General features: G+C 41.0%; 1 protein-coding gene across 2 annotated transcripts in view; it reads right to left on the bottom strand.

The window, feature by feature from the left end:
* Positions 1 to 24,883, bottom strand: part of GSTA1 (glutathione S-transferase alpha 1) — a 48,955-nt gene that overhangs the window by 7,501 nt on the left and 16,571 nt on the right. The window contains 1 exon segment of one of the 2 annotated variants that reach the window (NM_001195776.1): positions 4,134 to 4,153. The exons of the other annotated variant lie outside the window; for it this stretch is intronic. The gene's annotated coding sequence lies outside the window, so the exon portion shown is untranslated. 2 annotated transcript variants of the gene reach the window in all.

Here is a 24,883-nt window from a genome sequence, read left to right as displayed (position 1 = left end):
CCCTTTTAATATTTTATATCTTTAACCCTCCTTATAGTCCCATGAAATGGTTGTTATCTCCATTTTTTAGTTAATGAAAGGGAACATCAGAGAAATACAATGTTCACAGTCACACTCGGGTTGGTGATAGACATGAATATCTACACCAAGGACTAAAATGAAGGCATGCCTGGAAGCCAGCTGGGCGAAGGCCCTGGGAATCCATGAATTGGCCGTGAAACCAGAGGATGTCACTGACGGAGGACCAGCAGGGAGCTAAGTCACTCTTCAGGTCTTTGACTGTGAGACTGCATTTGATCAAAACCAGAAATTAGCCCTCAGACTTGTTTAACTGTAGCTAGAATATCCAAATTATTTCAACAGATAACAAATGCTAATCCCTTGCTTCTTTTGGAATTCTGTATTCTAACTCTGTGGGAGGTATTTTGTTTTATAACCTGGAAGAAGAGATTTGCTGCATTAACTTTGTAGGATATGGAAGGAGCTAGCATTTGTTCAATGTCAGTCACACACTGGTCATTCTTCTAAACTTCTCTTCATTTTATCCTACAAAAATCACCTAAGGTGAATGCTGTTGTTATTCTCATTTTACATTTGAGGATACTGAGGTTTTTAAAGTAACTTGCTCAGAGTAAATGATGGATCTGGGATGCAGACTCACTGCTATTTAAAACCAAAGACTGCATCTTATTTTCTATGTTAGTGTTTCTCAAATATGTATGGTAATCTTTCAGCAGATTGTGAAACCGCATTACTTTAAAAAATAAAAAAGAAAAGAATATAATAGAAAATATCAGCGAGCATGACATGTTGAAGGGTAAGTAATATTTCATGAGTTGTTAGTTTCAGTTATCTGCATGTTGTGTGTATGGATGTTTGCATGTGTGCATGCTCACATGGTCATTGTAAATGGTTAGAGGTAAATTGACTGGACTCATCAGTGAAGTTTGATAGCCCTTGCTCTATCCCAGGCTGTTTGGGAGGTGGAACATAGCAGAGTATCAGAGAATGAAAACCAGTGGCTGCAGGGACAGATGCAACGAATTGTCTCATGAATGTGAATGGAAAGACACAGGACTCATTGAAAGCAGGAGTTCCAGTGCCAGGACTTAGGAACAGTTGCATTTTCTGTCCAAACTCCCAGCTCTGTTACTAAACATTAAGATTCTTCTTGCAAAGTTTTGTGGTTGCTGAGTGTGAAACAAAAATATACTTGCCTTTAACAACTAATGTATTTATTAATTAGTTTTTTTTTTTTTTTTTTTTTGAGATGGAGTTTCACTGTTTTTGCCCAGGCTGTAGTGCAACGGTGCGATCTTGGCTCACTGCAACCTCAGCTTCCCAGGTTCAAGTGATTCTTATGCCTCAGCCTCCTGAGTAGCTGGGATTAGAGGCACCTTCCACCGCACCCGGATAATTTTGTATTTTTAGTGGAGACAGGGTTTCAGCATGTTGGCCAGTCTGGTCTTGAATGCCAGACCTCAGGTGATCCACTCGCCTCTGCCTCCCAAAGTACTAGGATTACAGGAATGAGCCACCGCACCTGGCCTCAACTAATGTATTTGTAAAAAAGTATGTATGACTAAAATTAGGCATCAAAATCTTTTAAATGTCTACATTTTAAAATATGAGGTCAATAGTTCAACCTTTGAAAAGTAAAGAATTATTTGAAATCATACTGAATCAACTCACCTGTTTTGTAATTAGATATTTTGGCATTCTACTTTCTATGATAACTCCAGGAGTAAATTAAAGTAACTTGGGAAATGGAAATAGCATAATTCAGCAGAATGAAAGGGAGAGTGAAGTTCACAGGAAAGCGTGGGGTGTGCTTGTTTAATTGTTATGGACTAGAGTTCACAGTGTTGTAATTCCAATCCCCACACTAAACTCTCTTAGCCATTGATTGAGGATCATGTTTCAAAAGGAAATGAAATTTTATCTTCATAATATTTTATCACAACACTCCTGCTGATAACTAACATACCACTTTCTCAATGTGAGGTTTCCAAGGGTCAGGCTAAGACTGGGACATAGGTTACAATTGAGCTTTGTTGGGCCAACAGAAAATGAGAACCAGAGAGCTCAAGGATTTGCCACGGGTCACACACACATGCTGCTCATTCAGGGTCACTATCTAGGGAGTGTGTCTACCTTCTGCAACAACCCTGGGAAATGGCTCCTATTATCCGAATTAAAGATGGGCACACTGAGTCTCAGAGAGCTAAAGCACCTGTCCCATGCTGCACACTTGGTGAGTGTTGGGTCAGCCTGAACTTCTGATTGCAGGTCCAGAGCTTTTCCACTCCACCCTGTAACCTGGCTCTCAGCTCCTGTCTGAAAAGTTGTTTTATATTTTCCTATTCAATGTATATTAGCCAACTAAATGTTGGAAGGAGAGGGCGAGAGGAGAACATCTAATTCCTGAGTTCCTCCTGTGAGCAACTTTTCAGGGGCTTGCTTGGAAGAAAAAATTAATAAAAGTGTGCCTTTCTCTTATTTTGACAACCTAAAAACCAGAGTGATTTGAGGACTAGTATAACTGTATTTACGTCAATTAAAAAATGGGCTTGTTTTGAAAGGAATATAAGCTCTCATAATTCCAGGAGTAAATTAAAGGAGTTCCATCTCTGAGTTGGTCCCAATGATACTGTTTCTTATCAGAGAGAAGGGAGAATGATATAAATCACGACTCCTCCCATTATGAGATTCATAAACGCAGTAGGTTGTTTAATCTCTGAGCCTCAATTTTCTCTCCTTAGAATAGAGGTAGTTATTTCTACTTTTGTAGGTTGTTGAGAAAGTTAAATGAGATAATGTACAAAAATTCATAGTAGGAACTCAGCAATGGGTGTTTGCTCTGGTCCCAGTGCTTGGAAGATGGGTGAGTCTCTGGACACATTGAGTAGCCCATGGATTCTCTTTCTTTGATCTATCCATCCATCAATTATTTTACCTATCAAATATCTATGTATGTGTATCTATTCATAATCTCTGTCTATCCATCCATATATGTGTTATTTCATCTATCAGTTGTTCTACCTATCTATCTCTCTGTAATCTGTCTCATCATCATCTATCATCTATCTTGTATCCATTTCTCTGGTTCTCTATATTTTGTCCATAGAACTCTAGTAGGAATAAGATTGCATATGAATCCAGACTTATATGAAATCTGTCGTATGATGGCTCTCTGTTTCTCTCTCTCTCTCTCTTTGCTTTTTAGCTCCTGTACAGAGGTTAATGATATTCATTAATCAGTCCATGTGGATTAACAGGAAGTTTTCAGTGAATGTCCAAGCAGTGGGGCACATCAGTAACACGGCCTTGCTTAGCCCCATGAGGTCATGTAGTCCCATGGTTCTCAACCAGGGGGATTTGGCTCCTCTGCTCCAGAGGACATTGAGCAAGGTCTAGGGACATTTTGGGTTGTAACATCTGCAGGGAGGGAGAGGGGGCTACAAATCAGGTAGGTAGAGGGCAGGGATACCTAGAAACATCCTAGAGTGGGCAGGTCAGATCTCCATACAAAGAATTACACAGTTCAAAGGGCAGCAACAGTCGGAGTCTCTTTCTTAACTATCCTCTAGATTGGCCAGGAGTCGGTAGAACTCCAGGGACAGAACATGACTTGTCATGGAGCTAATTACTGGCAAAGGCTCTACTAGAATCTAGTTCCCCTGACATTCAAACTAATTTCCTCTAATTATAATAAACCTTAGTTTTAAATTTTCACAGCCAATATAGTATTACAGTGTCACAATTTACAATTGTGTGTTGACTACTTATACAGAGAAATTTTTGCATACATTGCCACTTCTTCCAGCACTGATTATTTTCAGATTGTTTAAATTACTATCATTTCTTTTTTTTCTTCATGTCATTGTTTCCCATATCATGAAATGCTGAGGCCCTGGTTTTCTAAATTCTTCATTTTTACATTTCTCTAAAGATGTATCCAACAGAAAAGAAATAAACAATTCTTGAACTGTCACCCAAACACACCAAGATAGCACGATATGGGTAAAAACAGACTTTTTCTTGTCTTAAGAACACATACTAGCATATTTTTCTAGGAGGCTAGAGAGGAGAGTGTGAGGCAATGTAGAGAGATTTATAAGATCAGTACTTACTTTGTTAAATGCTGTCACTGTCGTGGCTGGTCAACTGACTTCCAGGTCCTAATGTATTTATAAGCTTGTTGTTCCTTTCAATAGTTCCCTCCCACTGAAAGAAGAGTCAAGTTACGGAAAAGCAACTCCCACAAATTTCATGGCCAAGGGACCACCTACTGTATTCTAAGACATGAGTAAGTGATCTGCTTATCAGAAGAAACTGGTTAATATGTTCCATTTCAAGGTTGGCAATTAAAGTTTAAACAATGCATTTCACCTGGATTTTGCTCTTTTTGCAAGTCAGCAGAAACTGGCTTTTTAAAGACACTTGTTTTCATGAGTTGGATGCAAGGACTATGGCAACTGAAAAACTTCTATGGTGAGCATAGCTGGGGGGGATATCTGTGAATGGCAAGCTGATGCCACCCTTTACTTACTGGGTTGACAAATAAAATAAGGGCATCCATGTCGATGTGAATTTCAGGCAAACAATTAATAATTTTGTAGTTATAGCTATTTCCAAACATGGTATGAAACCTGATTATACTGAAATATTCTTTATTGCTTATCTGAAATTCACATTTAGGTGAGTGTCCTGTATTTTATCTGCCAAATCCGGGAACCCTATTTGCATGTGCTTTCCTCTTTATGCAACTCAAATCACCCATAATATAACAAATCTGAAAGTATCCATCACCTGGATTCATCAATTGCAAATAATGTTTCTTCATCTATAACATGTAGGGCGTTTTGTTGGCCCCCAAGAAAGATTGGCCCATATAGAAATCCCTAGACCCTGTGAACTTGATCTAATTTGGAAAAAGACTCTTTGTAGATGTAGTGAAGTAAAAGAATTTGAGATGAGCTCTTCTTGGCATATCTGGAAAGGCCCCGAATCCATTGACAATTGTCCTCACCACAGAGAGAAGAAAAGACTCAAGACACAGAGGGTGATGTGCTGGAAGAGAGAGGCAGAAATTAGAGTGATGTGGTCAGGATCCATGAAAGTCAAGAAAGACCAAGAGCCCCCAGAAGCTAGAAGACGCAGGAAAGGATTCCTGGAAATCACTTCTAATCCAAGCACGTTGGCACAATGACACACCAGAGAAAAATGATGTTGCATATAGTTACTTATGTGTAATTCACATATACCATCTGTATCTTGGCAGCCCAGGCCTGAGTGGCACTGAAGGAACTGAAGGAAGGCTCATGCCTGCGGCCCCACAGAGCCTTGAGGAGTAGAGTGAGGATGAGCCAGGAACACACGCCTGTAAGGGACAACAGAGTGGCCTGAGAGCAGAGGGTGGGTCTGTTTGCTCTTTAGAATTTCCTCACCTCCTAGAAAACTAAGGGATCCACAGCAGACAGAATGGTTGTTTAAAAATGCATAAGAAAAAGTGTTTTCATCAGAAATAAAACAGATGTCCAGGAAAAAAAGAAAATTTCATTTTGCCATTCCCCAGAATGGTAATTGTTTTCTTGTGCAGATTGTCAGGAGAAAATTTCTACCCCTGACTTTTTGACAGGCCATTTGACAAATGTTAGAGGACAATTCTTGAACAAGTCAAACAACTCACATAGTCTACATTTTACGTTTTTACTGAATTTTTAATTCCAAGAAAATTTGTGGGAAGATTGGAAATCTGATTTCATATCAGATACTAATGAAAATAAATCGATTTTAACTAAATCTGGTCATGGACGTTTTACTATGTAATTAGCATATAATTTTAAAAATGTTTATAAACCTCACAACAGCCACAACCAACATTTAGATAAAGCAATTTATTGTTGTAAACTTTAGAATATTTGTATTACATGTTCTTGGCATCCATACCTGCTTTATCGAACCTTGAAAATCTTTGTTGCTTCTTCTAAACCTTTTGCATCTATGGGAAACTTCCTCAGGCTGCCAGGCTGCAAAAACTTCTTCACTGTGGGGAGTTTGCTGATCCTGATTTTCAGGCCCGCAATGCACAAAGCACAGCTTTAGACTGAAGCCAAGGGCTGACACCACCATTAACACAACCCAGGGAATCTGAGTCCCTCCTACACAAAGACCGACTGAGTTCCCTCTATCAGCACCAGTATGGAGGCAGAAATGGCCACTGAGAGATGAAGATAAGAGGAAGAACATGCAGCTCACTAGCATTTTCCCAAACAATGTCTTTAAGACTTTATTCAGTTCAGTCTTCCTACCCTCTTTCTTACACTTGAATCTTGTATATTCATGGCTCTTGTAGAAGATGAGAAAGAACCATGTGCCTGTGAGATATCAGCACAGATCAGTCTCTAAGCAGAAGAAATGAAGATATGGGAAAATTGAGTTAGAAATGAAAATAGAAAATGTGAAAGCAAACCATGGGGCCAGTTTTCCCATAGAGAGATATAGCATTGGGGAGCAGCGTGTTGGGAGAGCTGTGCACAAGGAACACAATGATCTGGCAGCAGGAGCCAGAGCCCAAAGAAGGAACCAGATGGAAAGGGCCCTGCTCAGACACGCTTGGTGTGGGAAGACAAGGGCATATTGGGATAAAGGGCGTCACAGAGAACTCAGGAGGAAAAACCACAGTGAAATAGAGGGATGAGGAGAGATGCTGGGCCCTGGGTCCTTAGCATTATAAAAAGTGAAATGTTCTTCTTGGGGTAGCAGGCACATCAAATTTCCTTGGCATCACAAGAGGAATTTCTATGCCTCAGAATCAGGACCTGAAACCTCATTTTGGAGACATGGGGGGTCCTGAAGGCCTGTAGAAAGCTGGGGTCAGAATGTGGCCAGTCCAAGTGCCCAGATACTAGATACCAAGGTGGGAGATGAGGAGCTGCCTCTTGAGGACTGGGAAATGGGTCACCTTCAGCAGAGGGAAGCTGGAGGTGAGGCTGGAGTCAAAATCTTCCACATGGTAGAGAAGTGCCAGCAGGTGAATATCAGCCCGGCACAGCTTGTTGCCAATGAGGTAGTCTTGTCCATGGCTCTTCAACACCTGAAGAATTGGAGGAATCAGGTCAGGAATACATGTGCAGTGAAGCTGGGGCTTCTGCTTCATCCCTGAATATGTCCAGCCTGACTCTCCCTCTCCCACCTCTCTTTCCTTACTGTGCAGGTGCGAAGATCCAGACCTTTCCCCATGTTCCCTGATTTAGTGAGAGAGTAAGAAGCGTGGCTCCGCTCACTTCTTGGTTGGAGTCCAGGCTCCCATCTTCTTTTCTCATTCCACATCAGCTTGGCATCCACAGCACCCACCCAGCTTGCATCTTCCACATGGGCCAGGGGCTTATCCCATCTTGCAGCATGTTCTGTCTGCCCCAGGCCCTACAGCGTGCAGCCCTGGTGTTCAGTGGCTTTACACTCTCTCTCTCTCTCCAGTCCCTCTTGGGTAGCGACTCCACTTTCATGACAGCACGCTTCTCCCAGGAGTAGACTCTTTCAGAATCCTCATTTCTCCTCATCTGCTCTCCTCATCTCCTGCTCTGGGATGTGAAATAAGCCTGGGTGAACTTTAATTCATCCTCTTTCTTGCAATGTTGGTTCTTACTGCTTTCCCCATGCTATCATCTGCATGCCACTGTGTCCCGGAGTGAACTGTGAAGATGTCTGCAACTTACTTTGAAATGCAAAAAAAAAAAAAAAATTGTTTGACTGAGGCAAACAGGGGTGTAGTGACTGACATGTGATACAGCAAAGATAAAATGTTAACTTTGCTATTTAGATCCTTGGTTATGTAAATTCATAAAACATTTCTTTGGACTACACTGGATGTATACATTTTTTAATAATAAAATTTTTGAGTGATATGTGATATTTATTAAAATCTCAGCAGATTAACATCATAAATAATAAAAGGAGAAATCATATGACACCATTGATTTAAGATAATATTTTGGCAAATATATTTTCAGACTATGTATACATACAAAAGTATGGATAATTACTCGGTACACAAAGAAAACAACTTCAATGCTATATTGTAATATACATTGTTCAAATGCACATATCATGGGCTCTTTGGTAGAAGTGGTAGAATTCTTATTCACAGTCTATTTTTATACCATGCCTTGAGAGTCAGGAGCTCCATTAACATCAGGGAAGGCTTTTGGACGTGCAGGTCAGTGCCCCACCAATTCCCAGGCATTGTTTTTCTGTTGTTATGGACTGAATGTTTATGTTTCCCAAAAATTCATACATTGAGATCCTGACTCCCATGTCTTTAGAAGAGATCCCTAAAAATATATATTCTTTCAAGCTATTAGTAGGTGGGGCTTTCAGGAGATGATCAAGTCATGGGGGTGGAGCTCTCATGAATGACATTAGTCCCCTTATGAAAGGGACCTTAGAGAACTCCCTTGGCATGTTTGCCATGTGAGGACACAGCCAGAGATTGGTTGTCTATGAACCAAGGAACGAATATAACCAAACTGCTAAGTGCCTTCTGCCTTAGATTTTATGGTTTAAACACTTGAAACAATGGAGCGTTAGGTGATAGCAAAGTAATTCAGTGACACTGGGTGCCTTTTAAATGTCAGTCATTAGGCTATGATTGTTATAGTATATTTACATTTATTTCTCAGAACACTCTACTGTGGTAGATCTATATCTAAAATGTTTGTAATACACGTGACCAAATACAGGTACAAGAAACATCGGTGACCTGTCCAGCGTCACAGTCATGAGAGAAATTAGTGGAATTACTGCAAGTAACTACTGATGCTACAAATAAGGTTTGGGTTTGCTCACTCTGCTGTGGTTTGTTCTATACATAAGCTTAGCATGATTCATATGGCTAAAGACCTGCCATTTACATAATCCCAAGACAGCCTCCCCAGCAGAGCCATCTCCAACGTGTCCGTCTTCCTCTCTCCTCATACTACACATCCCAGGCTCCTTTTTTTTTTTTTTTTTGAGACGGAGTCTCGCTCTGTCTCGCAGGCTGGAGCAGTGGCCGGATCTCAGCTCACTGCAAGCTCCGCCTCCCGGGTTCACGCCATTCTCCTGCCTCAGCCTCCCAAGTAGCTGGGACTACAGGCGCCCGCCACCTCGCCCGGCTAGTTTTTTGTATTTTTTTAGTAGAGACGGGGTTTCACCGTGTTAGCCAGGATGGTCTCGATCTCCTGACCTCATGATCTGCCTGTCTTGGCCTCCCAAAGTGCTGGGATTACAGGCTTGAGCCACCGCGCCCGGCCCCTGAGGCTCCTTTTTATGCCCAATGTTAGAAGTTCTTAAAAAAGAAAAAAATAAAATAAATAAATGAAAAACTAGGAAATAAGGTATGCATTTAAAAGATATCCCTAAACAATATATTTATTCAAGCAAGCTAGTAATTTTCAAAAAAAAGAAGTTCTCTCAATTATTTTCCATAAAACATTGTTCCATTACCTTCTCCACATGATGTTGGCCAGTTCTAGTCATGATTGTGTTTCAAGACTTCACCATTGTTTACATGGTAAAATTAGTAAACATGGTAAAATTATTCATATATTTAAAGCCAATGCATACCATAGGACATCTTCTTTCTTCTCATTTCAAACTGTGTTTCCTACAAAACTTTTATTTATTTGTTTTGTTTGTTTGTTGTTGTTTATTTTATTTTATTTTTTTTTGATACACAGTCTCACTCTGTCACCAGGCTGGAGTGCAGTGGGGCTACCTTGGCTCACTGCAGCCTCTGCTTCTTGGGTTCAAGTGATTCTTCTGCCTCAGCCTCCTGAGTAGCTGGGACTATAGGTGCATGCCACCACACCTGGCTAATTTTTGTATTTTTAGTGGAGGCTGGGTTTCACCATGATGGCCAGGATGGTCTTGATCTCTTGACTTCGTGATCCACCCACCTCGGCTTCCCAAAGTGCTGGGATTACAGGCATGAGCCATTACGCCCAGTCCTGTATTCTACTTTTCTTTGAGACAGAATCTTGCTCTGTCATCCAGATTGGAGTGCAGTGGTGCGATCTTGGCTCACTGCAACCTCCACCTCCCAGATTCAAGCGATTCTCCAGCCTCAGCCTCCCGAGTAGCTGGGATTACAGACACCTACCACCACGCCTGGCTAATTTTTGTATTTTGAGTAGAGATGAGGTTTCCCCATGTTGACCAGGCTGGTCTTGAACTCCCGACCTCAGGTGATCTGCCTGCCTCGGCCTCCCAAAGTGCTGGGATTACAACGTGAGCCACCGTACCTGGCGAATACTTTTAAATAACAGCTTTATTGACATGTATTCACATACCATAATTGCCACCCCTTTATAGAATATTATTCAGTAATTTTTAGTACATTTACAGAATTCTGCAAATACTATCACTGTCTAATTCCAGAACATTTTTATCACCTGGGAAGGCAGTAGCACATGCTTTGGCAGCCATTCCCCATTGTCCCCTTTCTCCAGCCCCTGTCAACAACTGATTTCCTTTCTGGACTCAAATGGTCTGGATGGTTCATACAAAAGAATTCATGTCACATGTGGCCTTTGGTGTCTGGTTTCTTTTACAGCACATGTTTTCAAGGCTTACCAACGTTGGAGCATGCATCAGTACTTCATCTCTTTTCATAGCCCAAGAATATTCCATTGTCTGCTACAGCACATCTTGTTCCTCCATTCTTCCATGGGTGGACATTTGGGTTGTTTGCACCTTTTGCATATGATGAATAATTCTCCTATGAACATTTCTGTGCATGGATTAGTGCGGATGTGTTTTCCTTTCTCCTGGATGTAGACCTGGTAGTAGAATTGCTAGGTCATTGGTAGCTGTATATTGGACTTTTCAAGGAACCGCCAACAAGGGAGGAGACCCCTCCCCCCAGCTTTGCTGGTGCATAATCAGTCTGGCTGCTTAGGTCTGTATCATTTGATACCTGCTTCACTTAGGTAAGCCTAGTATCTAGAGCACCAGCCTCTCTAACCTTAGTCAAGTTGACCAGTTCATATAATTGGCTGGAAATTTAGGCTCCTGGTCATTATTCTTGGAATTACTGGAACCTGAGATTCAGCTCCTTTGCAGTCTTCCCTCCGCAGGCCTTCATCTACAGAGTCTCAAACATTCTATGCTTTTTCCTAAGCTATTGGTTGGAGTCCAGCCTCTGAAGTCCTGAGCACCTGGAATCATGGTTCCCCATCCTCCTGAGTTCACGGTTCATCAGTGTTTGGAAACCTCTGTCAGGGTGCTGGCTCTATAGACTGCATTGTCTTCTAGAATCACACTCGCCTGAATACTCCCCATATTCACTGTTTCCTCATCTCCATGGGACTCTGTAATACTTGACCCCAGCATACATGCCCAGGGCCCAGCCTGCGGCCAGTCATGATGCTCCTGCCATGGTCCCGCCCACACACAGAAGGACCTAAATCACTCCTGTGTTCTCTGTTGATGGAAGAACAGAAAATGTACTATATGGGGCTCTCTCCTTTGTGTCTGTCTGATAGATGCTGTATTTGCTGGCAATGTAGTTGAGAATGGCTCTGGTCTGCATCAGCTTCATCCTGTCAATCTCAACCACTGGCACTTGTTGGAAAAACAAACTCCCGTCTTTGGAAAATAGAAAAAAAAAAAAAAAAAAGCAGAGTGAAATTTCTATGAATCCCACCCTTTCAGGATGAAAAAGTGGTTGTAGAAATGACTAAATGTATAAAATGAAAAAAAAATATTGTCTGGCAACTGTTCAAATGAAATAGGAATTTGTTTTTAGCTTCTGGAAATGCTTTTTCTTATCAAGCTTTCTTTTGCTTTTTATCCTGTTATTTCATTTATGTTTTTATTCCCCATCCAGCTACAAAATAGTTCCCTTGTATTGCCTGTGTTGATTTATCTTCATGATATCTTAGGAAGAAGTTGGGAGAGACTGCAACAGGGCCACCAGCCAGATGCCATTTAACAGGGGAATTTCTCAAAGTAAGTCTCATGCCGTTGAAGACATTAAATACAGTTCTGAGAGAAGTTCCTATGTTGGCCCTTTGCGTGGTCTTCAATACCCCCATTAGACAGTGTGTGCAGGGCAGGCTCTGTGTTTCTTACCCCATGGCTGCTACTCTGGCTCATGTCCCTCCTCACCCTCTGACCGGGACTTCCAACCAATTCAACACTGTCTCATTATCTAAGCATACAACATTGCAAAGATATCACCTTGTCAAACTTATAAGAGAAACAAATTCAAAATGAACCTATTTCAACTCCTTTTGTTTAAAACATGTCCTTGCGTGTCTTTGGATGGGGTGGGCTGTATGGGATCCTGAGCTGATGACCACAGCTCACTCTTGGTGCCAAAAGCAGGAAAGCAAGAAAAGGGCATCCGCAGGGTGCTGGAGATGGTTCTCCAGCAAATACAAATAGAAGTCTGGCCCTTTTTAGCCTGGAAAGCATTGCCAGACCTACTCTAGGAGCCCATCCTTTCCATTTTACGATTTTCTCCCTCTCCACCATCACCAACTACACCCCTACACACGTAAGAATTCCCGGCTTTTCAAACCTCCCTGTGTACCTTCTACTAGATACCCTCCTCAGAGGCACATAGGGACTTGATCTTACTATTTCTTAATTTTTCCAAATCTTTTGCAGATTCCAGAAATTTCTCTTCAAACTAGAAGCAGAAACAGTAAATGGGCTCTTGTTAATTCATTCCATAGCACTGTAGACTTTTAACCTTGATGGCTTCTGTCTGGTACATAATTGGGAACATATAAGATTTCTGAGCTTGGTAGAGCACACAGAGGAGGCTGGTGGTGGCCATTTTGAAATCCACACTAGATCATCAAGAAAAGGGCATGGATCACAGCACATAGTTGCTCAATCTTCTAGTTCACTTTACTTCCACCTTGATCACTCCCATGCCCCTGATTAAGTCATGATTTGAGAGGGGATGTCACTGGAGTTAAAGGATCATGCAGTTCTTCTAATTATGGTGTTGTCATATCTTAGGAAAGCATGTGTCTCTGAGTGAGATCAGACCACAGCCTTTGTGTCCCCAGCATGGGTATGCTATGGGCCAATGGCCACCAAAGATTCTGCCAAGGGCCCTCTGCTGTAATTTATATCAGCTCAGTTTGTAGGAGCCCTGCTAAGGGTGAAACCTTAAGGTCATAGCTGTTGCACAGTTATAACTCTTGCTATTACAATTTCCCCTCTTGGAGTATATGGGACACAATAGAATAGAATTCTCAGTTTTAGGAAGGAATTAAAGTCCCCACAGTAACATTATTTTTAATGAAAATCTCTGGCTTGTGACATGCCTGTGTGCGTTTAATATCACTGTTGTCATGTCCTGGCTTCTTGACTTTGGACACATTGTTGAATCTCTCTGTGTCTTAGTATCTAACCTATGAAGTGGGTATACTTATGGTACCTGTGTTATAGGTTGGTATGAAGATTAAATTACAAAATCATGCAAAACACTCAGAAAAGTAGCAAGTGTATCATAAGTGCTCATTAAACATACACTATTAGGATTCTGAGAGTTGGCTGCTATTTCATATCATCATTAAAAAATTAAATCAATCTAATATTGATGAAAATATACTCTATTGTTGATCTAGATCCAGTGATGTAAACTTTGAAATAAATCACACCTTGTCTTGAGAGTAGTCACGATGGTTGGAATGGCAGCCAGCAATAAGACTGTCTCAATCTGATCAGAAGCTCTGAGTGGATGCAGGTATTTAATACAAATATGAAACCCAGTTATTGCATAACAATGCAGTTGACTTAAGGGGCAGAATCTATAAAAATAAAAGTCAAAGTAGACACTTAACAAGATTTCCTCTATTTCACTGTTGATATGATCTGGTACCAATCTTGACCTGCCTCAAAATACCTGTGTGATCTGGGAATCATCACTTAACATCTTGAAGCCTTAGTTTCCTCGTCTGCAAAATGGGAATAGAACATTTTCTTAAACAGAATATTGTAATGTTTCAAAATGCAAGATACAGGGCCTGACCCACATCCATCAAGTAATAAACGGTAGTGGTGTTTGCAGTGGTTACTTACAGTTTAATGGAGTTCTTTATGGTGACAGGTCAGGAATTTGGGGGTTTCTAGCTTGCTCCGTGGAACAGAGTTTGCTATGGATCTATGATCACACAGGACCAGGATCTAGAGATCTTGGGGGGGGGGGTTGTGCTAGACATTAATAAAGCGTCCAGTTCAGGAAAAATCTAAGGAAAGGTGGGTGGTCCTGGCAGGAGGGTGACCAAGGTGGGGTGGGGTTGGCAAGTGGGATGTTCTTGTGAGGCTGAGGACTGGGTTGTAATCATCAGCCTTAGGGCACTGACCCCAGAAGCCCAAGCAAGGGCTGCAGTCAGCCCTGCCCCCGCCTTCAGTCAGGCTGGATGGAGACCCGGGAGCCTGGGTTCCTCCCAGCCTTGTCCCTCCCTCCCTTCTGCTGAACTCTTCCTGCCCGGGCTTTGAACACATCCCAGAGCTACAGAGCTGATGTCTGGATGACAGTGAAACAGAGTATTCATTTGTACAAAGAAAACAACCTGCAATGGCAGTGTTTGGATTTCTTGTGTGCTTATTTCTTCATAGCATTGAGAAAGGGTGAGGCTAAAGTCTCAAGCTCACGTGAAGCAATGGAGAAAGTGCCGTCCCGAGGTTCAGGTCCACACTGTGCTGTGAGGCTGAAGGGGCGCGCTAGAAGTTCCCTTCACAGGATGCCACCTTGCCTGAAACCCTCCTTTTCGGCTGCTACCCGAGGGTCAAGATTTCCTGAGTTTGTCCATGACTTACCCCTGAGGAAAACCCTCAGGTAGAGACTCTGGTCTGGACTGGGAAGTGTTTTTCTCAGTGACACCTCTAGAGGGCAGCACTTAGCGGAGTCCCACAGACACCTCCCAGCATTTCCTGCTCAAACCCTGGAGGATGACCTGATAACACTGGGGATTGCTTGGGTGTTCTCCTGGAAGCTCCTGATTTTAATCACCTGTTTATTGTCTCCATTCTTATAGATATGTAGGCTACTCGAGAGCAGGAACTGAGTCTGTCTTGTTCACTGTCTACCCTCAGAACCTCACACAGCACCTGGCACTTAGTAGGTACACAATAAAATAATCATGGAATTAATATACTCAGTCTTTAATGGGTTATTTGTTATAATCCACTGTCTTCCACCTCTCATGTGTAGTATGCATTTTAACTTTACGTTCACTTTCTGATATACATTTTATCCCCCTTCTTATATAAACTTCTAACGTATACAATAACACAAAAGTATCACTACCTTCCTTGTATTCCTATCATAGAATCAGTAACTACCAACGTTAGTGAAAGGAGTCAAACTTTGTGAAATATTTGAAGATTTACTCTGAGCCAAATATGAGTGTCGAATACCTGAGACACAGCCCTCAGGAGATTCTGAGAATGTGTGGTCAAGATTGTGATTGTACAGCTTAATTTTACACATTATAGGGAGACATAAGTCATCAATCAAATATATATAGATGTATATTGGTTTGGTCTGAAAAGTGGGGACAACTAGAAGTGTGGGCTTCCAGGTTGTGTGTAGATTTAAAATTTATCTGATTGGCAATTTGTTGAAAGGGTTAAGTTACTATCTAACCACCTGGAATCAATAGAAAGGAATGTGTAGTTTAGGATAATAAGGGGTTGTAGAGAACAAAGTTCTCTACATCATGGAGATGAAGTCACCTAGTAGCAGGCTTCAGAGAAAATAGATTGTAAATGTTTCTTATCAGACTAAAAGTGTTTGTTCTGTTAGTAATTCCAAAAGAGAAGAGATATAATGAGACTTGTCCAACCCCCCAACTTCCCATCATGGCCTGAATTCATTTTTCAGGTTAGCTTTGGAATGGCCTTGCTGAGAAGAGAGGTCCATTCAGATGGTCAGAGTGAGGGAGGGGGCTTAGAATTTTATATATGGTTTACACCAACTAAAGCCAATATGTTTTCATATACATGCCCACCCACTTCCCCAATCTTGTAATAATGTGAGGAAATCCCAAATATCATATATTCCATCCTTAGATACTTCAAAGTGTTTCCCTAAAACATAAAAACTATGGTTCCAGCAAACCAGTCTTAGATTCCAGCAAACCAGTCTCTGTGCCCATTGGTTAAATGTGACCATTCTCGCCATGCTAAGAGGTGAGACTGTGTGGTAATAATGCATGTACGGAAGTTAGTGGGAAGAGGAAGAATTCAAGAACTAATATTTATTGAAAACTTTCGACTGATCCTTCCTTCCCCAATGCTAGTCTCTTTCAATATGTTATATTTTGACTCCTCCTTAGAGTCCCATTAAATGCTTGTTATTATCTCCATTCTTTAGTTAGTGAAATGGAACATCAGAAAAGTTAAATGCAGTATCCACTATCACACTCCACGTGGTGATGAACTTGAAAATCCACACCCAGTACGAAAATGAAGATAGGCCTGGAACCCACCCAGGTGAAGGCCCTGGGAATCCATGAAGTGGCTGTAAAACCAGAGGATATCACTGACAAGGAGGACCAGCTCTTTGGCTGTTAGGCTGAATTTGATGAAAAGCAGAAAGTAGGCCTCAGGCTTGCTTAACTGTAGCTAGAAGAACCAAATTCTTTCAACGGACAGAGGACCCTAATTTCTTGTGCCTTTTGGTTTTCTATATTCTACCTCTTTGGGGTGCATTTTGTTTTATAACCTGGAAATACATGTGTTGCTTCATCAACTTTGCAGGATAGAAAAGGAGATAGTATTTCTTCAGCATCAGTCACACACTGGCCATTCCTCCACGTTTATCTTCATTTTATCCTACAAAAATCACCTAAGTTGAATGTTATTATTATTCTCATTTTACAATTGGTGATACTGAGATTTTTAAAGCAACTTTCCCAGAGTAAGTGGTGGATCTAGGATTCAAACCCATTGCTATTCAAAACCAACGACTGAGCCTTATTTTCTAAGTTTGTGTTTCTCAAATATGCATGGTAATTTTTCAGCGAATTGTGAAATCCACATATTTTTTAAAGAAAATAGGAAACAATAAAAAATACCAGCGAGCATGACATGCTGGAGAGTAAGTAATGTTTCATGAGTTTTTAGTTCCAGTTACATGTATGTTATGTGTATGGATGTTTGCATGCGTTCACGCTCATTTGGCCATTGTAAATGGTTAGAGATGAATTCATTGCGGATCATCAAGGAAGTTTGACAGCCCTTGCTCTATCCCAGCCTGCTTGGGAGGTGGAACATAGCAGAGAACCAGAAAATGAAAACTGAGTGTACAGGGACAGGCCATAAATAATTGTATCATGAATGAGAGTGGAAACACACAGGACTCATTGAAAGCAGGAGTTCCAAGACTTAGAAACAGTGGCATTTTCTCTCCAAACCCCCAGCTGTAATATAACATATTAAGATTCTTCTTGCAAAGTTTTGTGGTCGTCAAGCTTGATACATTGGTACAAAAATATACTTGTCCTTACCAACAGATGTATTTCTAAAAAAGCATGTATGACTTGAATTTAGACATTAAAATCTGGAACTAAATAGTCTAACTTTTAGAAAGTAAATAATTCTTTGGAACATACTTAATCAACTCATCTGTCTTGTAATTAGAGACTTTGCACATTGCACTTTCCTCCCATTGGAAATGGAAATAGCATGATTCAGCAGAAGGAAAGGGAGAGTGAACCTCACAGAGAGTGGGGTGTGCTTTAATTGTTATGGACTAGAGTTCATAGAGTGATTCAAATCACACACTTGCACCCTTAGCCATTACTGAGGATCCTGTTTCAAAGGGAAACGAATTATTATCATCTGACATAACATTTTATCATAATGCTCTTGCTTATATGTAACATATCACCTTCACAATATGAGGTTTCCAAAGGCCAGGCCAACACTGAGGCAAAGGTTACCATTGAGCTTCATTGGGTCAACAGAAAACGAGAACCAGAGAGGCTCAAAGATTTGCCATGGGTCACACACACATGCTCCTCATTCATGGTCAATATCTAGGGAGTGTGTCTACCTTCTGCAACAACCCAGGGAAGTGGCTCCTAAGAGCCTAATGAAAGATGGGCACACTGAGGTTCAGAGAGTTAAAGCGACTGGCCCACGCTGCATACTTGGTGAGTGTTGGGCCAGCCCAAACTCCTTCTGATTGCAGGTCCAGAGCTTTTCCACTCCACCCTGTAAGCTGGCTCTGCTTCTGTATGAGAAATTGTTTCATGTTTTCCCATTCAGACTCCATTAACCAACTAAAGATTGGAAGGGAAGGGTGAGAGGGGGCCATCTGAATCTTGAGTTCCTTTCTGTTAGCAACCTTTCAGGAGCTTGATTGGAGAAAATAATAATAATAAACGTGTTTCTTTCTGTACTTTGACAACCTAAAAACTTGGGTGAGTTGAGGACTAGTATAACTGTATTTTCCTCAACCGGAAAATGGGCTTGTTTTGAAAGGAATACAAATGGTGAAATTCCAGTAGTAAATTAGAGTTAATATACTCTTGATCCCTGGGTACTCCTAATTACTGTTTCTTATCAGAGAGAAGGGAGACTGAGATAAATCACAACTCCTTCCATTATGAGGTTCATAGACTCAGTAGGCTCTTTAAATTCTGAGCTCAAGTTTCTCCTTTCAAAATCAGGAGAGTTATATCTATTTTTGAGGGCCATTGAGAAAGTTAAACGAGATAATGTATATAAAATTTATAATAAGAACTGAATAATGAGAGTGACCTCCTGCCCCCACTTCTTGGGATGTGGATGAGTCTCTCTAAACACACTGGGTAGCACATGGATCTCCTCTCTCTCTTTTAACTCTTTCTCTCTTAATCCATCAAGCTCTGACAAAAATATGATTTTATGTATATCTAGATTTCTTTCTGAATAAGGCATATTATAAGTCTGTTTTTTTAAAGCTCCTGTACAGAGGTTAATAACAGGCACTGATCCAGTCAACCTGGGTTAACAAAGTTTTCAGTGAAGGTTCAGGGAGGCCTGATCCATCATTAACACAGTCATGTTTAACATAGAGTTAAACAATACCATTTTACCCTGGCCCCTAACATTTCAAAACACAATCATGCCTTCCCAATACTCCCCCCAAATCTTAACTCATTCCAGCATTAACTAAAAAGTCCAAGTCCAAAGTCTCGTCTGAGACTAGGTAAGTCCCTTCTGCCTACAAGCCTGTAAAATCAAGAACAAGTTAATTACTTGAAAGATACTATAGGAGTACAGGCATTGGGTAAATGCTCTCATTTCAAAAGGGAGAAGTCAGTCAAAACAAAAGAGCTGCTGGCCTCATGCAAGTCCAAAATCCAGCAGGGAAATCATTACATCTTAAAGCTTCACAATAATCTTCTTTGACTTCTTTGACTCTTTGTCTCACATCTAGGCCATACTGATGCAAGGGGTGGGCTCCCAAGGCCTTGGACAGCTCTGCACCTGGGGCTCTGCAGGGTACATTCCCCAGGCTGCTTTCACTGACTGGTGTTGAGTACCGGCAGCTCTTCCAAATGCATTGCACAAGCTGTTGGTGGATCTACCATTCTGGGGTCTGGGGTACAATGGCCCTCTTCTCATAGCTCCATGAGGCAGTGCCTCAGTGGAGACTCTGTGTGGGGGCTCCAACTTTTCCCTTCCCCACTGCCCTAGTAGAAGTTCTACATGAGTGCTCCACTCCTGTAGCAGGCATCTGCCTGGCCATCCAGGTGTTTTCCTAAATCCTATGAAATCTAGGCAAAGGCTCCCAAGCCTCAACTCTTGCTCTCTGTGCACATGCAGGCTTAACACACATGGAAGCTGCCAAGGCTCCTTACAGCTTGCATCCTCTGGAGCAGTGGTCTGAGATGTATCCAGGCCCCTTTATAGTCATGGTTGGAGCTGGAGCAGCTAGGACACAGGATGCCATGTCTCAAGGCTGCACAGAGCAGCAGGGCCCTGGGTTTGGCTCACAAAACCATTTTCCTCTCCTAGGCCTCTAGGTCTGTGATGGGAGGGGTTGTCTCAAAGCCCTGGACATGCCCTGGAGACATTTTCCCCATTGTCTTTGCTTTTAACATTTGGCTACTTTTGCAAATTTCCAAACTTTTGCAAGAGGAGCAGTATGTTAATAACTAAGAGTTTTACAAATTTCTGCTGCTGGCTTGATTTCATCCCCTGAAAATGGGGTTTTCTTTTCTACCACATGATCAGGCTGCAAATTTTCCAAACTTTTATGCTCTGTTTCCCTTTTAAATATAAGTTTCAATTTCAGATTGATTTATTCGGATTCAATGACAGATTTCAGATCATGTCTTTGTGAGCACATATGAACATATGCTGTTAGAAACAGCCAGGCTAAATATGGAATGCTTTGCAGCTTAGAAATGTCTTCTACCAGATAGCCTAAATCATCTCTCAAGTTCAAAGTCTCACAGATCTCTAGAGTAGAGGCACAAAGCCACCAGTCTCTTTGCTAAGGCATTGCAAGAGTGACTTTCGTTCCCATTCCCAAAAAGTTTCTCATCTCAATCTGAGACCTCAGCCTGGACTTCACTGTTCATCTCACTATCGGCATTTTGGTCACAACCATTCAACTACTTTCTGGGAAGTTCCAAACTTACCTTCGTTTTCATGCCTTCTTCTGAGCCCTCCAAACTGTTCCAACCTCTGCCCCTTACCCAATTTTAAAGCTGCTTCCACATTTTCAGGTATCTTCATAGCAATGTTCCACTTTTCTGGAAGCAATTTCTTGCATTAGTCCATTTTCACACTGCTATGAAGACATACCTGAAATTGGGTAATTGATACAGAAAAAGGGTTTAATCAGCTCACAGCTCTGCAGGCTGTACAGGCTTCTGCTTCTGGGGAGGCCTTAGGAAACCTACAATCATGGTGGAAGGTGAAGCGGAAGCAAGCACATATTCACATGGCTGGCAGGAGACAGAGAGAGAACGGGAAGGTGCTACATGCTTTCAAACAACCATATCTCATGAGAACTCTATCAGAAGACAGCACTAGGGGAATCCAAGACAGCTAAACTATTAGAAAACACCCCATGGTGCAATCACCTCCCACCAGGCCCCACCTCCAACACTGGTGATGACAATTCAACATGGGATTTAGGTGCGCACAGAGAGCCAAACTATATCGGGTGTCATTTTATTTTCCTGTGACTTATAGCCTGGACAGGTCTCATATCTGGATCCAAAAGGAGGACATCACTGAAGCTCCTAATCTTTCCTTTATATTTTTCCCCAATATTAAACATTTATTGCAGGACACTGTTGACTTATATTCTAATGGCGCTATACATATTAGCTGGGTTCCTTTAGGTGCATTTAAAAACTAGTTATAAAGGCTGGGTATGGTCACTCACACCTGTAATCCCAGAACTTTGGGAGAGGGCAGTGGGAGGATCACTTGAGCCAGGAGCTTGAGTGCAGCATGAGCAACATAGCAAGACCACGTCTCTACAAAAATAAACAAATCAGTCAGGTGTAATGGCATGCACCTGTGGTCCCAGCTACTCAGTAGACTGAGCTGGGAGGATTGAGCCCAGGAGGCTGTGATTGCAGCAAGCCATGATTTTGCCTCTGCTCTCCAGGCTGGGCCATGGAGCAAGACCCTGTCTCTAAAACAAAGCAAAACAAAGCCAGTTATATGCTGCAGTAATTATTTTGTTATTCTATCAGGAATTCTGAATTTTAATACTTGAGAAGTCACGTAGTCTACAGATTCCAAGCCAGAAAATATTTTGCCCCCATACCCCAGAGGACATTCAACAATATCTGTAGTCATTCTTGGTTGCCACATCAGGACAGAAGGTGCTGGGTACTACTTCAACATAGGTAGGTGGAGGCCGGTGATGCCTTGGAACATCCTATCATGAACAGGACAGCTCCTGCACCCAAAGAATTACCTAGCTCAAGGCATGCCAAGGGTAAGATGAGAGACTTTTCCTTAGCCATTTTCAAGGTTTGCTGTGAGTTGGTTGAACCCTAGATAGAGAATGTGACTTGTCATCTAGCTAATTAATGGGAAAGACTGAATCAGATTCTAGTTTTCCTGACATTCAGAAACTGATTTATTCCTATTACAAGTAAACCTTAATTTTGAATTTTCACAGCTATAAAGTATTACAGTTGCTTATATACACATTGTGTCCCCACTAAATTGTGAGGTTCCCAAAGAGCAGAGAGGTCTCACAGTATGTTTTAGCACAGTGTATTGCACATGGTAGTATTACAATATCACTGATACTTGGATAGAGCACATAGTAATGCTAGACATTTTAGCAGTCGCAGAGATTTCTATAATTTCATCTTTTGAACTTCCTTGATGAGAAAATCAAATGATATAGAAAAAATTAAATAGAAAAATTAAATAACAGATTCAAGATAATGGATCAACCAATCCTGATTATCAGACTCAATTTTCTACAATTTAACAGAATTAATAAAGATATGGGTGTGGCTCACTGAGTAGACCCAGAAGGACTAAGGAAGAAGGAATTTGGAAAGAGCAAGGTTATCACGCAAGTGTTTAATTGGGCAAAAGACAAGGATTAACAGATAATTGTTGAAATGGGAATGTGAAAATTCACAAGAAGGGCATTATTGTTTTTAATTTTGTTAGTCCTTAATCTAGGTCATCTTGCTTTATAGGACTAAAAGTTCTAAAGACTTAGATTCACCTCTAAGTTCTAGAAAATTGTTCTCAAAGATTCTGCCTGCTGTTTGGAGCATAACAACCTTAAAGAAATATTGGAAAGCCAATGGCATCAACACTTGACAACAAATCACAAAGCACTTCCCGAAGGAAGCATTAATGTGTGATATCTACCATCAAGTTGTAAATTAGAATTCTGTTTGGCAGGTGTTGGTGGCTCTTTTCTCAGCTGGAGATGGAGGTTTGGAGAAGCAACTGCAGACATGGAACTGTCCAGTTGTATGCCGCTTTTACCAGTCACTAGGAATTCCCGACTGTAATCTTGCCAAATGTAAGTTCACAATAACTGTATGTTGATTACTTGTCTAGAGAATGTTACTTTAGCATAAACACCTACCTTTCCTCTGGTGATGATCATATTCTCAGATTACCTAAAATGACATCATCACTGTTTTTTCCCCTCATGGCATTAATTTTTCTACTATAATTAAATTAGCTTTCTAAATTCTTCATTTTTGCATTTCTTTAACAATTGTGAGAGTTGTCAGAGTCAAAAGGAGTCAAAATGTTAGGAAAACTCTGACAAACAGAGCTGAAAAAGGCCATAAAGAGAATATTCTTACTCTTTTGTATCTGATAACAAAACAAACTAGGAAAAACACAACCTTGAACGAAGGCCATTGCAATCTTATAAAAGAATACTTCTGTTAGGACACTTGCCCATCAACTGCCTGTTTAAACTTGGCCTGGCATTACCCTTGTTATTGATACTTGTAGTGAATGATAAATATTTCAAAATGTTTATTTAATCCTCATTTTTTTCCTATAAAAACATTTGTCTTTCTTAACTTCCCTGAATACATACATAGCTTACTGTGATAAACATATACCCATTACAACGCTTAATTCTCAAATAAATATCTTTTATTTGAAAGGCTCTCTGTTCATTATTTAAGTTGAAACAATGTATCCAAAAGCAGGAGAATGCAGAACTTTTAAACTGTCATCCAAGCACACAGAGAAGGCATTAATATGAGTACAAACCAGATTTTTCTTGTGCCAAGGACACATTTTAAAGTATTTTTTAGTGACCTAGATGGGAGAACATGTGTAATATAGGGAGATTTCTAAGATCAGTATTTACTTTGTTAAAGGCTGTCACCCTTGTGGCTCAACAACTACTGTGAGGTCCTAATGTGGTTTATAAATTACATGTTCATTTCAATAGCTCCCTCCCATTGAAAGGAATAAAGTCAAGTTAAAAACAGCCACTCCCACACATTTCAGGGCCGCAGGACTGCCTACTAGATTCTGAGAAAAATGGCAAGTCATCCTCTTATCACAAGGTAACTGATTAATATGTTCCTTTTCAAGGTTGGCAATAAAAGTCTAACCAAAAATTTCAGCAGATTTTGCTCTCTGTACAGTAAGTCAGTAGAAACTGGCTTTTTGAAGATGATCACTATTAATGACTTCGATGTAAGGACTAAGGCAGATGAGAAATCTCTGCTGGGAGCATAGCTGGGAGGGTACGTCTGTGAAGGGCAGGCTGATGGCCCTCTGGAAGGCTTCTCTTACTGGGTTGCCACATAAAATACTGGGCACCCAGGTAAATGTGAATTCCAGGCAAAGGATCAGTCATTTTTAGTATAAATATGTTCCAAACACTGTAGGAAACATGTTTGTACTAAAAAAGTATTGATTGTTTATCTAAAAATTCACACTTATTTGGGTGTCCTGTATCTTATCCACCAAATCTGGCCACCCTATTTTTATGTTCTTTCCTCTCTGCATTGCTCAAATCACCCTTCCTGGCATCTGGGTCTTTGCACATGGTATTTGTCCTGACTGGAATACTCTACTTTCAGCTCCTACTGTATTTTCTCTATTGTGTCTTTCCCTACATTAATTTGACAAGATGTATTCAATATCCGATTTCCCCTTAACCTGGAGCTCCTGAGAGCAGAGCCTTCTTCTTATTTGAATCTAGTCCTTATTGTCTGGGACAAAGCCTGGACATTGTAGGAGCTCCTAAAATAAGATAGTTTTAAAATTTACATGGAAAAATTCTAGCAAATCCAAAAGTAGAGGGAATAATATAACAAGCTTGAAGGTACCCATGACCTGGATGCATCAGTTTCCAGCAACATTTCTTCATCTCTACCAGGTAGTGGATTACATTATGTTG

This window comes from Macaca mulatta, chromosome 4 (genome assembly GCF_049350105.2).
Source record: "Macaca mulatta isolate MMU2019108-1 chromosome 4, T2T-MMU8v2.0, whole genome shotgun sequence".
In the NCBI taxonomy this organism is placed as follows: Eukaryota; Metazoa; Chordata; class Mammalia; order Primates; family Cercopithecidae; genus Macaca; species Macaca mulatta.
Note: the sequence above shows the minus strand (reverse complement) of the source record. Positions and strands in the feature narration are given on the sequence as shown.